Raw genomic sequence first — 13492 nt, forward strand, 5'->3', positions numbered from 1 at the left:
TCTTTCTTTCTTTCTTTCTTTCTTTCTTTCTTTCTTTCTTTCTTTCTTTCTTTCTTTTTTGAGAGAGAGCAAGTGAGCATGGAGGGGCAGAGGGAGAAGGAGAGAGAGAGACCTAAGCAGGCTCCACTCTCGGTGCAGAGCCCGACCCTGAGAGCCTGACCTGAGCCGAAACCAAGAGTCAGATGCTTAACCGACTGAGCCACCGAGGAGCCCCAATGCCTCTGTTTCTTTATCCATAAATGGTTTGTTGTGAGAAATGAGGAATGCATCTCTAGATTTCAGCTCATTGTCAGTGTGCCGTTTAAGAGAAGCTCATGGGACACCAGCCGATGTCCCCACAGCTCTTCTCTTTACTCCGCCTGCCTTGTCTGTCCGGGTCTTCAGTCTGAGACCAAGAAGAGGCTACTCCTTCTGTTCTGATGTCAGCCCTGGTCTCAGTCAGCAGGGCCCGGGTACCACCCCCTCCGGGGGCAGCCTCCCCTCCACCCCCCACGCCCGCCGGCTTCCCCTGCCAGGGCTGCAGCCTGCCACAGCTGGCCCGAGCAGGACTGGGTTGGAAACATCTCCAGCTCCAGCAGGGCCCAGTGTCAGTTTCAGGCCCTTCTGAGGTAGAAGGAGGCTCGGGGCGGGGCTGCCAAAGTCAACACAGCCCGCCCCAATGGGCAGGGCCTGGTTTGGCACCTGCAGCCCACATACTTGGGTCCTGGCCTTTTCTGGGGTCAGCTGGAGTTCCTCTCCCCCGCAGTTCTCCAAGTATAAAGCTTCTCTGTCTCCATCATGCAGTCTGGTCTCTGCTCTTTAGGACCCTAGCACCGCCAGCCACCCCAAACCCCTGACCAGCCCCTCAAGAATTCACCCTCTCCACTTACACCTAAGACAGAGACTACCTACCTACACAATTGATGGTCACATTAATATGACTTCACTATCCTATTGTCTCTGGTAGCATAACGTTACTAATTCCATGTAAAAAGCCTGGTCATTTACGACAGGACCTGCTGGGAAAGACTTCAACAGTCTGCTCCCTTAAATTCTTTTTTTTTTTTTTTTAAAGATTTTATTTATTTATTTGACAGAGAGAGAGACAGCGAGAGAGGGAACACAAGCAGGGGGAGTGGGAAAGGGAGAAGCAGGCTTCCTGCCGAGCCGGGAGCCCGATGTGGGACTCGATCCCGGGACCCCAGAATCATGACCTGAGCCGAAGGCAGTCGCTTAACCAACTGAGCCACCCAGGCGCCCCTCCCTTAAATTCTTTAAATCCTTTGCTTCAAAAATGCTCGCTTTGCTGTTTCCACCAATCCCTGACTGCTGTACGGGGACGAACTCCCAATTCTCAATACATCTGGACCTTGCTGTCCCTGCTCAAGAGGCTGCCAAACCTCTGTTGGGGTGGCCCTGTCCCTCACCAAGGTGAAGGGTAAACTCGGCTTTGTGTCATCAGTAGGCTGTGCTGGTAATATTTGGGGAGTAGACATTCAACACTCTCTGTCATCTTCTCCCTGAGATGAGCCATTCTGGCCTCTGCAGGTATAGTCCTTAATAAGACCCCAAACCTGGTCTGCATTCCCCCTGAACAGTATGTGTCCTGAGTTCCTTGAGGCCAAACCCAGCTCCCTGCCCTACAGCTGCCCCTGACCAGGAGGCCAGGCTAGAACCAGCCACCCGACCCCCGACCCCCAGGTCTCGTCACATGCAGACAGAAGAATGGAAAGGAAGAAAGGGGTTGGATTTAACTAACAAATGGGTGAGGGGTACAACTGGGGTTGGACAGAATCCCCACCAATCCAGACTTCTCTCACTTGTGCTGGAAGGAGAGCAAAACTCTCACCCTCTCCAACAGCCTGATTTGTTTTGCAAAATCTGAGGATATTCTATACCTAGGCCCCAGGGAAGCCACAAGAACAGGTGGGGAAGGGCAGGAGGGAGCTCCAGAGTGCACCCATGCTACTGCATTAAGAATTACCACCTCCGCCCAAATGCCCCCTTCTTCCCTTCTATTTCCAAACATTCTCCAAATTCTCCTGACCCCCAAATACTCTGTGCTCCACATCCCTCACTCCCTACCCTGATATCTATGTGCTCAGGTGTGGGAAGCTGGCAGCAAGGGGGGGCCAGGTCTTCCCTCAAACAGAGGGGAGCAGCTGAATACCCCAATGCTAGCCCTCTCAAGGATAAAGACTACATGCATTTTGAGTCCAAGGCTGGAGCAATTCAGATAGGAGCCCCCAGCCACCCCATCTGGGTCTGGGCGTGCCCCTCAGGCAGGCAGCGAGACGTCACTAATGCCCTTTGCCCATCAGGGGCAGGCTCAGTGGGAGCATGCAGCTGCCTCACCCAGCCCTGCCCCCCCACACACACTGCCACCTCAGGGCGGGGTTGTCCTTCCTCTCCCCCAGCAGCTCCCGGGGCTCGGGTCCCAGGGCCATACAAAGAGTCCTTTGTCTGGGTTAGAAACAATTGTTCTCCCCTTTATGGAAACATGGGCTGTGTCTCATAATCAAGCTTTCAGAGGCCGGATCAAAGGGCACTGTAGTGTGGGGTGCTGGGGATTATGGAGTTGTCCTCAGAGCGGTTGACAACCTGTCGGGAGCCCCTAATCCATACCTGTCCTGAGCCCACTGAGAACGCACTTTCTTCCCTGGGCTGGGCCTGTGTGAACCTTGGAGTGGAAGGGAGTTGGGGGAGATCAGGGAGGATAGGGTGGGTCCCCACCGTGGGTCCCCCCCCCCCCCGCCCCCCCCCCCCCTCCCCCAGCACCCAGGGCTCAATTTACAGCCCTTGCCCGCGCAGCGTTGGGTGTGAACGTGCGGAGAGGCACTACTTGGTGAGAAAGGGTGGTGCCTGGTTTGGCCCCACGCCACCCCCATCTCCCAGATCTTCAGTCAAAGGGGCCAGGCAATGCCTCGGACTCACAGGGGCCTCTTCTCCCATTTGCTCTGGCTCAGGGTCAGTCTCTATCCAGAGACACATGGGCCCAGGTTCCCTGTCCTGCCCCAGCTCTGCAGCCCTCTGCTTGTCACCACCTCCAACCCCTGTCTCCTCCCAGTTCCTAACTCGGTTCCACCTCACTTTGTGGCCCTTCCCAGCTTCCCTGCATCTCCCACATGGGAACAACTCGGAGCCAGCATCCGGGGGGGGGGGCCTCCCTTCTCCACCACCCCAGGTGTCCAGGGGAGGAGACCGAGGACACACAGCTTCCGGACCACAAACTTCTCTGCCTCCACAAATGGATCCCGTGTACCTTTTTAAAGAAACCAACAAAAGCAAGTCCTCTATCACATGGAGATTAAAACCAGTCCCTCCCTCAAGAATGGAGCCCCCCTGAGCCAGTGTTACAGTGAGAGCACAAAAAAAATCACATTCTCAGAATTGGATGAAGCCTTAGGGACTAATTAGCCCACCCTTCCCCATCACACCCGTTTGATGTATCTATTCGTTATTCTAGGGAGAACCACAGATTTTGTTGATATTTCAAAATAATGTAAGACTCACTGACCTCACCTGGCCCACATCACTTTACAGATGGGGAAACTGAGGGTCAGAGTGGGGAAGTCACTCAGCAAGGTTAGTGGCAAAGGTGCCCTAACTCCCAGGCCATGGATGTGAATCCCAGCTCTTTCTTCTGTGTGACTCTCTCCCGGCCAGTAGGGGCGTGTGACCTTTTGCCAAGTCAAGGTTAATTCAAATGTCAGGGAGACCCAGTCCCTCCCCTGAGGAAGCTTACAGTCAAGCAGAGATGGCACAGATAGAAGCTGACAGATGGGGATAGGAGTAAACACACGGCTCATTGTAATGCACGAGATTACATCAAAGCCATGCCTACCAGGGTGCACACGAAATCTTGTACCCGGAGGGAGGCCGGCCTGCGTGGCTTTGGTGCCCGGCCAGGCCGGCTGGGGGCTGCAAATCCACCCCTCCACTGCCTGACGGGGGCACTGGTCAGGCATTCTGGGTGATTCCCAGCTGAGGTACCTGAGGGACCCCTGGGAGGGTCACGGACAGCAGACCAGCCAGCCAGTCGGCCAGCAGACCTGAGCGCCTGAGCGGGTCCGGGTGTGTGGCCTGGACTCTGTAGAGACAGGAAGGAGGCAGGGATCCCGCTCCAAAGACATGGAGTATCCTCTTCAAGAGAGGTCCCCACACGCTAGTCCCCACACAGCAGCCAGATCGTCCAAACACTCCAGTGGCTCCTCATCTTACTTGAAGTGAAAGCCAAAGCCCTCCGAAGATCCTACACGATCTGCGTCCACTCTGGACCCCATCTCCCCCCACCCTTTGCTTTGTTCCAGCTGCACGGGTCTCCTCGCGGCAGCCTCACCCTGCGGCCTCTGGTACCGCATCATTGCTCCCTGCCCGGATTCCCTTCCCCAGGGTGGTCCCACGGCTGACGACCCAGGTCTCTGGCCAAACCCTCCCTTAGCCCTGAGACTTTCTGCAGTGAGCCCACACCCTTACCCGGCTTCATCTCAGTCCCTTTGCCCTGCTGTACTCTTCTTCAAGGAACACACCAACACATGACATAATTATTTGCTTATTGATTGGTCATTATATTTTTATTGTCAGCCGCCCCAGGTAGAATGCCGGCCCCAGGAGGACGGGATTTTTGTCAGTTTGGTTCAGTTCAGTGCTGTATCTCCGTAGCTAATACAGCACACAGTGGGAACTCAATAAATATTTGAACGACAATTGCTGAAAGAATACAGGGAGAGGGGTGCTAGATAAATCACGCAGCCCTGGTCTCCCCACATGGAAAACGGGAGGGGATGAAACTGGATCCCTAAGATTCCGTGGGGTCTGTGGGGGTCAGACAGGCTGTGCGGGATGGCCTCGGTGGGGCTGTGGGGGCCAGCTTGCTCCCAGGTCCTGAGGAGAACCAGGCCGTGGGCCGCAGGGCGAGGCAGGGTGTGCAGGGAGGGGCGGGAGGTGGACCTTGGTAAAGATCTATCCAGGACAGTTCAGACTTCCCAGAAATGAGACAGGGCCTCGGGGAGGGCAGCCTATGGTTAGGGCAAGGGACCCTTCAAGTAGAAAGCAGCCCTTCAGTAAAGAACAACACCCCTATTTACCATAAAGTCAAAACCCTAGGGGGTCTTCCGGATCCTTTCTTTTCCCTCAGTCCCCACATCAGCTCTCAAACCCCCAAGTCTTCCCAGTCCTCCTGCCAGAAAGCAATCTTTATAAACGCCAGCTTGTTGGGCACTTACTACAGGCCGGGGTCTGCTCCCAGCCCCTGTTTCATCCTGCCGGCCGGCCAGGTGGCTGTTGTCACCTTCCCTCAAGCCCCTTCCCTCCTCAGGCCCTCCACTGCTTGAAGTTGGATCTCGGGCTGAATGTCACCTCCTCCAGCGGTCTTTCTGGCCACACCCAGTCACCTTCTAACAGGTGTCCTGTTTTAATTCCCCACAAAGCACTGGGCCCTCCCCGATGGCTTTCTGCTTCCACGTCTGACTTCCTCATTAGGAAGCAAGCCCCACGTCAGCCGGCTCCCTGCCCTGTTCACCACGGCATGCGCCCCGGGGGCAGCACCGGGCACAAGGAGCGCTCCATGAACACAGGCTGAACGAAGCCCCATTTTCGGCCTGTGAAAACAGAGGCACAGAGAAGTTAAGTGCCTGGCCCAGCGTCCAACAGACAAGTGGCAGAGCCAGGATTCATCCTGCCAGGCTGTGCTTCCTGTTACCAAGCCTGTCCCTTCCATCCTGTCTCCATGCAGCCACGAAAATGAAATTTTCAAAATGTATATCAGCTTCCCTCTGATTCAGCTTCCCATGGCTTCCCATTGTGCATGAAACCATCTCCAAACTTCTTACATGGGCCTATCTGGCTGCCTTCACTGGTGTCTACCCATTGCTGCCGCTCTTATCGCCCGTCCTGCTTCTGCTTCTCCCCCAGACAGATCACACTCCCTCTGACCCCAGGGCCTTTGCACTTGCTCTCTCCAGAAAGGTTTTCCCTTGGCCCCTTTGCATCCTCCCGGTCTCTTTAGAAAGGCCATCTGGACCACTCTATCTCAAGGCACCCAGCTGCCGTCCCCCAGTTGCCCTCCACATCCTACTCCCCATTTCCTCCATGGCACCCACCACTTGCTGTCATCACCGGCTCATGGTCTGTCCCCAGCACCCCAGAGCATCAACCCCATGAGAGACTGTGCCTGGTGGACTCACTGTTGTACCTCTGGTGCCCAGAAGAGTGCCCGGCACGAAGTTGGCACTCATAAAATATTTGTTAAATGAATGAGTGAATGTATGAATAAATGCATTTGGGAAGAAGGCCCAATGGGCAGCAAAGAAATGAGGTCAGGAAGGCAGGGCTCGCTGCCAACAGGCATCTGTAGGATGAGAGCAGAGGCCTGCAGGCCCAGACACGGACACCAGGAGAGACACACAGGAGGTCGGGGCCATGGAGGCTCCTGGCCGTGCCGGGGGAGCTGACTTGGGGGTAGAATATTGGCACTGAGACTGGCAAAAGGCAAGCAGGCTAGACAGGGGGGCCTAACCCTGTGCATCTCACTCCTCTTATCAACTTTCTCTGAAGTTCTTATCTCTCTGGACTTCAAACAGCTGCCCCTTATCTTCAGCCCAGCCCAGGCAGTTATCAGGTTCTAGAATAACAGCTTTCCAGGCTGCTAGGAGCCCAGTGCCAGGTCTCTAGCTTGGCATGGGGAAGGCTGCTGTGTGCCTGCCATCTCTTCACTCATCAGGGCACCATACTCCCAGCCCCCTGGTCCTCGTCACCGTCTAGGGAGAGACAGGGGACAGGCTCATCTCCAGGAATTCCCCTCAGGTGGGATCAGAGCTAAAAACTCTAGCCAGGGGTCCAGTTGGTCCTCACTAACCTGTTCAGAGACAGGTACTAGGCCTCCTCTTACAACCTGGGCCATGGGACCTCAAAACATGCCCTGGATGTTAGGCTTCCTCTAAGAATACCCCAGTCTGAAACATCCTTTGGAAGGAAGAAAAGTTTGCCAGAGAAGTAGGCCAGGGTTTCCTGGTCTACTCTGCCCTGAGAAATCACCTCCCACCTGCCCAAGTCACCTTCAGGACCTTGATGCCCAATGAGCAAGGGGGAGACTGGGCCACGCTGCTGCAGAGACCAGGCCCTTGGGATTCTGCCTCCTCACCATCCCCAACAGAACACTGACTCCCCACGAAGCTCAAACAAAGTCCAGAAGGCCAAGGCTGACAGCTGCCTCACCTTATTTCACACCAGGTGGTGCCTTGGCCCAGGCCCCATTGAGATAGGAGAGCCAAGGCCCTGACTCTCCCTACAGCTTGGAGCAGGGGCAGGAGAGGTGACAGGGGAGAGGACACAGCATTGCATGCCCTGAAGGACTTGTGCGACTGCCTTCCACCGCTGCCCTCCTTCCATTAGCTGTAACCTCGGGGGACATCTGCAAACCCCTCATCCCCTTGCACCATTCCACCGTGAAGCAGGGGGGATGCCAACAGAGAAAAGGAGAACGTACAGAAGTAGAATTAGGAACACCTCGTCAGCACCTGTACAGAGCAGCTTATCAGCAAATAAAGGCCAGTGTGATTGGAACAGAGAGAGGGAAGGGCACAAGGCTCAAGATGAGGCTGGGGGGATGGGCACATCTCAGGTCTCCAGTGGCCTGTTAAGCTGGGGTGAGGAGCGTAGACTGGACCCTAGGGACAAAGGAAAGCTGTCACAGGCTTTCCGTAGGGGCTAGACAGCACCAGATCTGCAGCTTTGAAAGATCCTCTGGCTACAGAGAGTGGGGGAGGGCACGCCGAGGGGAGGGCCTCAGGCTTGCAGGAAAGACATCTCTGGAGCCAGCACACCTTGAGAAAGGGCACAAGTGCATGTGTCTTTCTCCATCTAAAGGTACTGGAAGCCAAACTCCTAGGATGAAGAGGGCCCTTAGAAAATTTTAAACTGTTTTTTTCAAAAAGGTCTTCATATGCCAAAAGGCTGGGCAAGCCTGCGGCTATGGGGTAAAAGGCAAACCCCTTACATGGACCCGCAGTCTTCTGTGATGTGGCTGCAAGCCTGTCTCCTTCTCTTCACCCCTCCCCTTCCCCCCGGGGGACCACAGTACCCCATGGCTCCACACCACGGTGCGGTTGCTGTCCCCTCTGTCTAGGGCGCCCCTGTCCCTCTTGGGTCTTGTTCGACCCCCAGCACAGTGCCGGGCACATGGCAACCCCTCCGTCAGTGTGTTTGTTTGATGCACAGCAGAGTTAATCACCCCCTCTTTTACCTCCCACGATGTGGCGCGCACACCTCCAACAGAGCTCGCAGGTCATCCTGCCATAACCTGTGTGTTTCACATTTCCACCCAGGCTGCACACTCCCTGAGGGCTGGCACTGGGTCCTTTTCATTTTGGTGTCTCATTGCCCTGCACACAGTAAGTGCTCAGTAGGTGCTTGTGGAGTGAATGGATCAGCACTGTCTGAGCCCTTGAGTAACCACAGTACATGCACACTCTCTTCTGAGTCCCCCAGCACACTCTGCTGCAGCCAAGAGCTCATCCAGGGACCTCAGGCGAATCCGGGTCCAAATCCTGGCTGCAGAATTTAAAGATGACCTGGGACACCCCCTCGGTTTCAGTTTCCACTTGGGAAAGTGAGGGCAAGAATAGGACATATTCCATTAGGGAAATGGATGAATACAATCAGGCAATTCATGGTTTGGCAAACGTCAAATCAATGGTAACTTTGTTATTCTGGCCTCACCCAGAATGTTCTTGCTCCCAGAATCGTAAAGCCAGCCATTTAGCACCGATTAGGAAGATAAGATGCCCTAGGTGTCACGAAGATTCTAAGTGAGGATAACATTTTTTTAAACATAAAACCAAGGGATGAGAAAAGCAAAAACAAAAAGGAAGGTCAGTGGGACACCTGGGTGGCTCAGTCAGTTAAGCGTTGGGCAGTTGGCTTAGGCTCAGGGCTTGATCTCAGGACCCTAAGATCATGACCCTGGGATCCTGACCCGAGCCCTATGTTGAGCCCCCACATCAGGCTCCTCACGCAGCAGGGAGTCTGCTAGGGATTCTCTCTCTCCCTCTGCCCCTCCCTCTGCTCTCTCTCAAATAAATAAATAAATCTTAAAAAAAAAAAAAAAGGAAGGCAGGTCAGGGTGGTGACAGCATTGGGAGGGACCTTGAGGCTGCTGGGGAGTGCCCGTATGCATTGGTGTGGCATGGCCAACCGTCAAGGGCCGGCCACCAGCCCGCCCAGCAGCCAGGTTCTGGGAGCCTCATCTGGCCAGGCTGGATGGGCACCTCTGCCCCCACCCCTCCAGGGTCCGCCTCCTCCCACCTCCCCAACAAACCTGCTGTGAATTTTCTGGAATTGCTCTCCAATTAGGGATGGGAGCTCTTGGAGGTAAAGGACAGAACTGTCACCAGGAATTCAGACAGACCCACTAGCAGATTATCACATTCCCCAGGCCTCGTAATTCTTCATCTGCAAATTGGGATAGCAACATCTATCTCATAGAACGTCAGTGATTAAATTAGATAATGCTAAGGTGACTATATAATTTATTATCCAAGCTGGGATACATCTGAGAGTGAAAGGGGCCCGCTGTTAGCAATTGCACTGAAACAACAGGCATGGCCCCAGACCGTCCTGGGCACACGGGGAAGTAAGGTCCCCCTAGGTTCTGTATGCAAGCGCTTTGAACCAGGAATAACTGTCAGAGCCGGCATTCATTGGCTCTTCCTACGTGAGCTGTAAGGTTCTAGATGCTTTACCTCATTTGATCCTCACAGTAGATAGATTTATCTATTCTATAGGTGGATGGCCACCGTTTTATAGGTGAATAAATCCAGGCACGGAGCGGCTAGGTAATGTGTCTTAAGCCACCCAGATGGTAACGGTGGAAGCAGAAAGTGTCCATGTGCTGTATTAAACCATCTCAGCCTTGGTGAAAGCTATTACCCTTCCTTTTTTTTTTTTCTTTTTTTGAGAGAGTACGTGCATAGGCGGGGGTGGGGGGCAGAAGAAGAGGGAGAGAGAGAATCTTAAGCAGACTCTACATCAGTGCGGAGCTCAACATGGGGCTCAATCCCACGACCCTGAGAGCATGACCTGAGCCGAAACCAAGAGTGTGGATGCTTAACGGACTGAGCCACCCAGGCGAACCTATTACCCTTCCTGTTAAGACATCTCACACCGATCCCCAAGAATCAGTGGGCCTTAGTCCCCTCTGGAGCCCACTTGTTCCTTGAGGTACCCCTCGCTGGCATCTCTTCCTTCTTCCGGAAGGCATGGCAATTTTTCTCCCCGTGAGCCCTCTCCTCCACATCTGAGCCCCTTCCCTGGGTGCACGGTCACACACCCTCAGCTACGGGGTGAGGTCTCCTGAGGCCCAGCTTCTCTGCAGAGCTCCAACCCAGCAAACTCAGGGGCCTGGGCCTTTCCAGTGTCCCCTCTCTTTACCCATAGCACCCTAGAAGGGGCTGAGACAACCTTTGGCAGGGTCCAGGGTACTCCAGGGCAGACTACCTAGACTAGAGGAATAGATGAACCCATCTGTCCTGAAGATGCTCTCTCAGCAGAGTTCCTGATAGCCACTGCACAGCTATGCAGAGACGGTTTTCTGATGATCCCTGGGTCAGCGTGTCATTGATAGGCTCTTAAGAAGCAGCCGTTGAGTCACAATTTGGGGTGCAACATGCTTCCCATGAACAGAAGGGGTGGAACAGCAGAACCAGGCAGAGGGAGAGGCTGAACGGCAGTGTGGGTCCAGTAAGGCCTCCGTCAACCTGGCACGGAGCTCAGGAGTGTCACCTCTCAGGCTCGTCCCACGCACGCCTGAGATTGCCAGGCTTTTATACCCCCCATGGTACTCGTTGACCAGATGTGGGTGCCCAGGAAGAGCCTGAAGGAGCTCACAGCTGGAGGGCTGGAGGCTGGCTGGTGACTGCACCTGCACCCACCCCCGCCGTCCCCCCCCGCCCCCGTCCCTGGCAAGTCCCGCCTGGAAGGGGACTGGAGTGGTGTGCCTTGGCATCCTGTAGCTCGGGTTCGCTCCTCCACGTCTGTCTGGGCCACAACTCTGGGATCCTGGTAGACCTTTCTTCCTGGTGGGAACTTAGGACTGGGGGCAGGGAGTGGGTCACAGGGCACTTTCAGTGGCTGCGTCTGGTCTCGGGTTGGCCATAAAAACTCACCTTCTCTGCCTTCCAACATCCATTCTAGATTCGCTCACCTCCGGCCCGCTGGAGGCCTCGGGAACTGGCTCACCTGGTAGAGCGACCCCCGGGGTCCCTGAGCCCCAGGTCATCATACCCTTCGCAGAGTGGGGTTGCTGTACTTACCCATTTACAGTCACCCTTGCCCCTCTGAACAGCACATTCCTGTGGTCTTGGTCAAAGGTGTGTCCTTGGGGCCCCGGGTGGGTCTTCTGATAGGACCCACTGTATCCGCGTCAGTCCGCCCCCTTCCCCACTCCCCTCATCCTTTCCCTCCCCGTCGGCACAATAATGCTGCTACTGCAACTTCATGAGGTGTGGAAGGTCACTTTCCCCATGCTTCCAGAACTTATCACTGTAGCGAGTTCACACTATCTCCTGGCGTCGTTGCCGGGGTACTAAATCCTGTGTCTCAGGATGACTCCAGAAGTCAGTACATTCTTTTTACTCCGTTTTATGTTCCAGCCCCTCAATCCACATCCTCAGGATCCAGTTCTGGGCAAACTCCCCTGGCTCGGCTGGGCTTGTTCACTGGTTCTTGCAACTCAGTTGGAATATGGTCCCTTGGCTCTGGCACTAAGCCCAGCCCCTCCCCAGCTGGGTTACTTTAAGACTCAAAGGCCAAGTAGCCAGAGTAAGAGGTAGGGGTGGGTCCTGATGGGGTACATGCTGTCTGGTGGGGGAGAGGCCTCTTCCTTGACTTCAGGTGGGGGTGGGGGTGGGAAGGACGGTGCTAGCTCTTAATATGGAGGGCTGGACCACATCTGCAGACTCGGGGGGACCTGGGACATCAAAATCTTTGGGAAGCTTCACTCAGATGTCTCCATCCACAGATGTCTGCATCCCATGTGTCAGGGTCCCAGAAGTTTCTAACCAGGGCTCTGACTTTGGTATAATAGACTTAATAGACCTGTCTTTTTTTTTTAAATTTTTACTTATTTGACAGAGAAAGAGATAGTGAAAGAGGGAACACAAGCAGGGGGAGTGGGAGAGGGAGAAGCAGGCCTCCCACGGAGCAGGGAGCCCAATGCGGGGCTCGATCCCAGGACCCCGGGATCATGACCCGAGCCGAAGGCAGATGCTTAACGACTGAGGCACACCTAGACCTGTCTTAATTGAATATTTAAGCTTTGAAATCCAGATGTTCTGACTTTTAAAACCTCAATTTTCTGGGCCTTCCCATTCCGGTGCTTCTTTGTGTCCAACCAAAGAGGCCCTCGGGATTTTGACATCTGACTTTCTGTGGCCTGTTATTCCCCTCAGCTGTTCTTTATTTTTCTGTACAGCATCAGTAACTTAGCAGTGGCCTTCTCCATATCCTTCTCCTTATAGATGCTATTTCCCTGACGTCTATCAGACTCCAGGCTCGTCACGGCCTCTAGTGCATTCTCTCCCACGGACACCCCATCCCGATTTACCACCAGCGAAAGTTTCAACGATGCACCTCGTGCCATAGCGGGGTGGGGAGAACTGCATGATCTGCTGACCACAAGCCGTGGGGTCCCCACTGCCAGCCAGGCTGGGAGGCATCCAGCCCCCAAACCCAACTTCCTACCTGCTTTCTTGGACTATTCCCAGCGGGTTCTCTGGAAGCAGATGTTGAGACAGAGCTGGAGTGTAAGAAATGCATGAGGGACCAACACTTCTGAAGGACACGGAGAAGAAGCAGGACTGCACAGAGGAGTGGAACTACTGCGAAAGCCGGGGCCAAGCAGCGGGGAGTTCTGGAAGGAGTACTGGCTGTCACGGTTGGCCCGTGCTGGGGCAAGATAGTGGGTGTTCCCTTGCTCAGCTCACTGGGTCTGGATCCAGGCTGTCCTGGAACTGGGAGCTTCTGGTGACTTCACTTCCTACTCCACACAGCAAGTTCTTCCCTAAAGGGGATGCAGGCATTATCTGTGTTTGCTATCTACCAAGGAGCAATTCAGCATCCACTCATTCAACAAACATTCTCTGCCAAGCACTGTTCTGATGCCCCAGATACAGCAGGGTGGGGAAAAAGCCTCTCTCTCTCTCTCTCTCTCATGGAGCCCTGTGACTTAACATTCTGTTCAACTAGGGGCAACATTCTTCTACTGATTGTTATAGGCCTGCTTTAAAGTGTGAAGAATGAGGAATCGAGGCCCCAAAGTTACACTCCACGTAGCACGGCCTTGACCATTATATTTCTAAACAGCTTTACTGCGATATAATTCACATACTATACAATTCAGCCATTTAGAGTATACAATTCAATGGTTTGCAGTATATTCACAGAGTTGTGCAACCATCACCACAATTTTATTTTTTAATTTAAATTCAATTAATTAACATATAATGTATTATTTGTT

Source organism: Phoca vitulina, unplaced genomic scaffold (genome assembly GCF_004348235.1).
Source record: "Phoca vitulina isolate PV1807 unplaced genomic scaffold, GSC_HSeal_1.0 scaffold26, whole genome shotgun sequence".
Classification (NCBI taxonomy): Eukaryota; Metazoa; Chordata; class Mammalia; order Carnivora; family Phocidae; genus Phoca; species Phoca vitulina.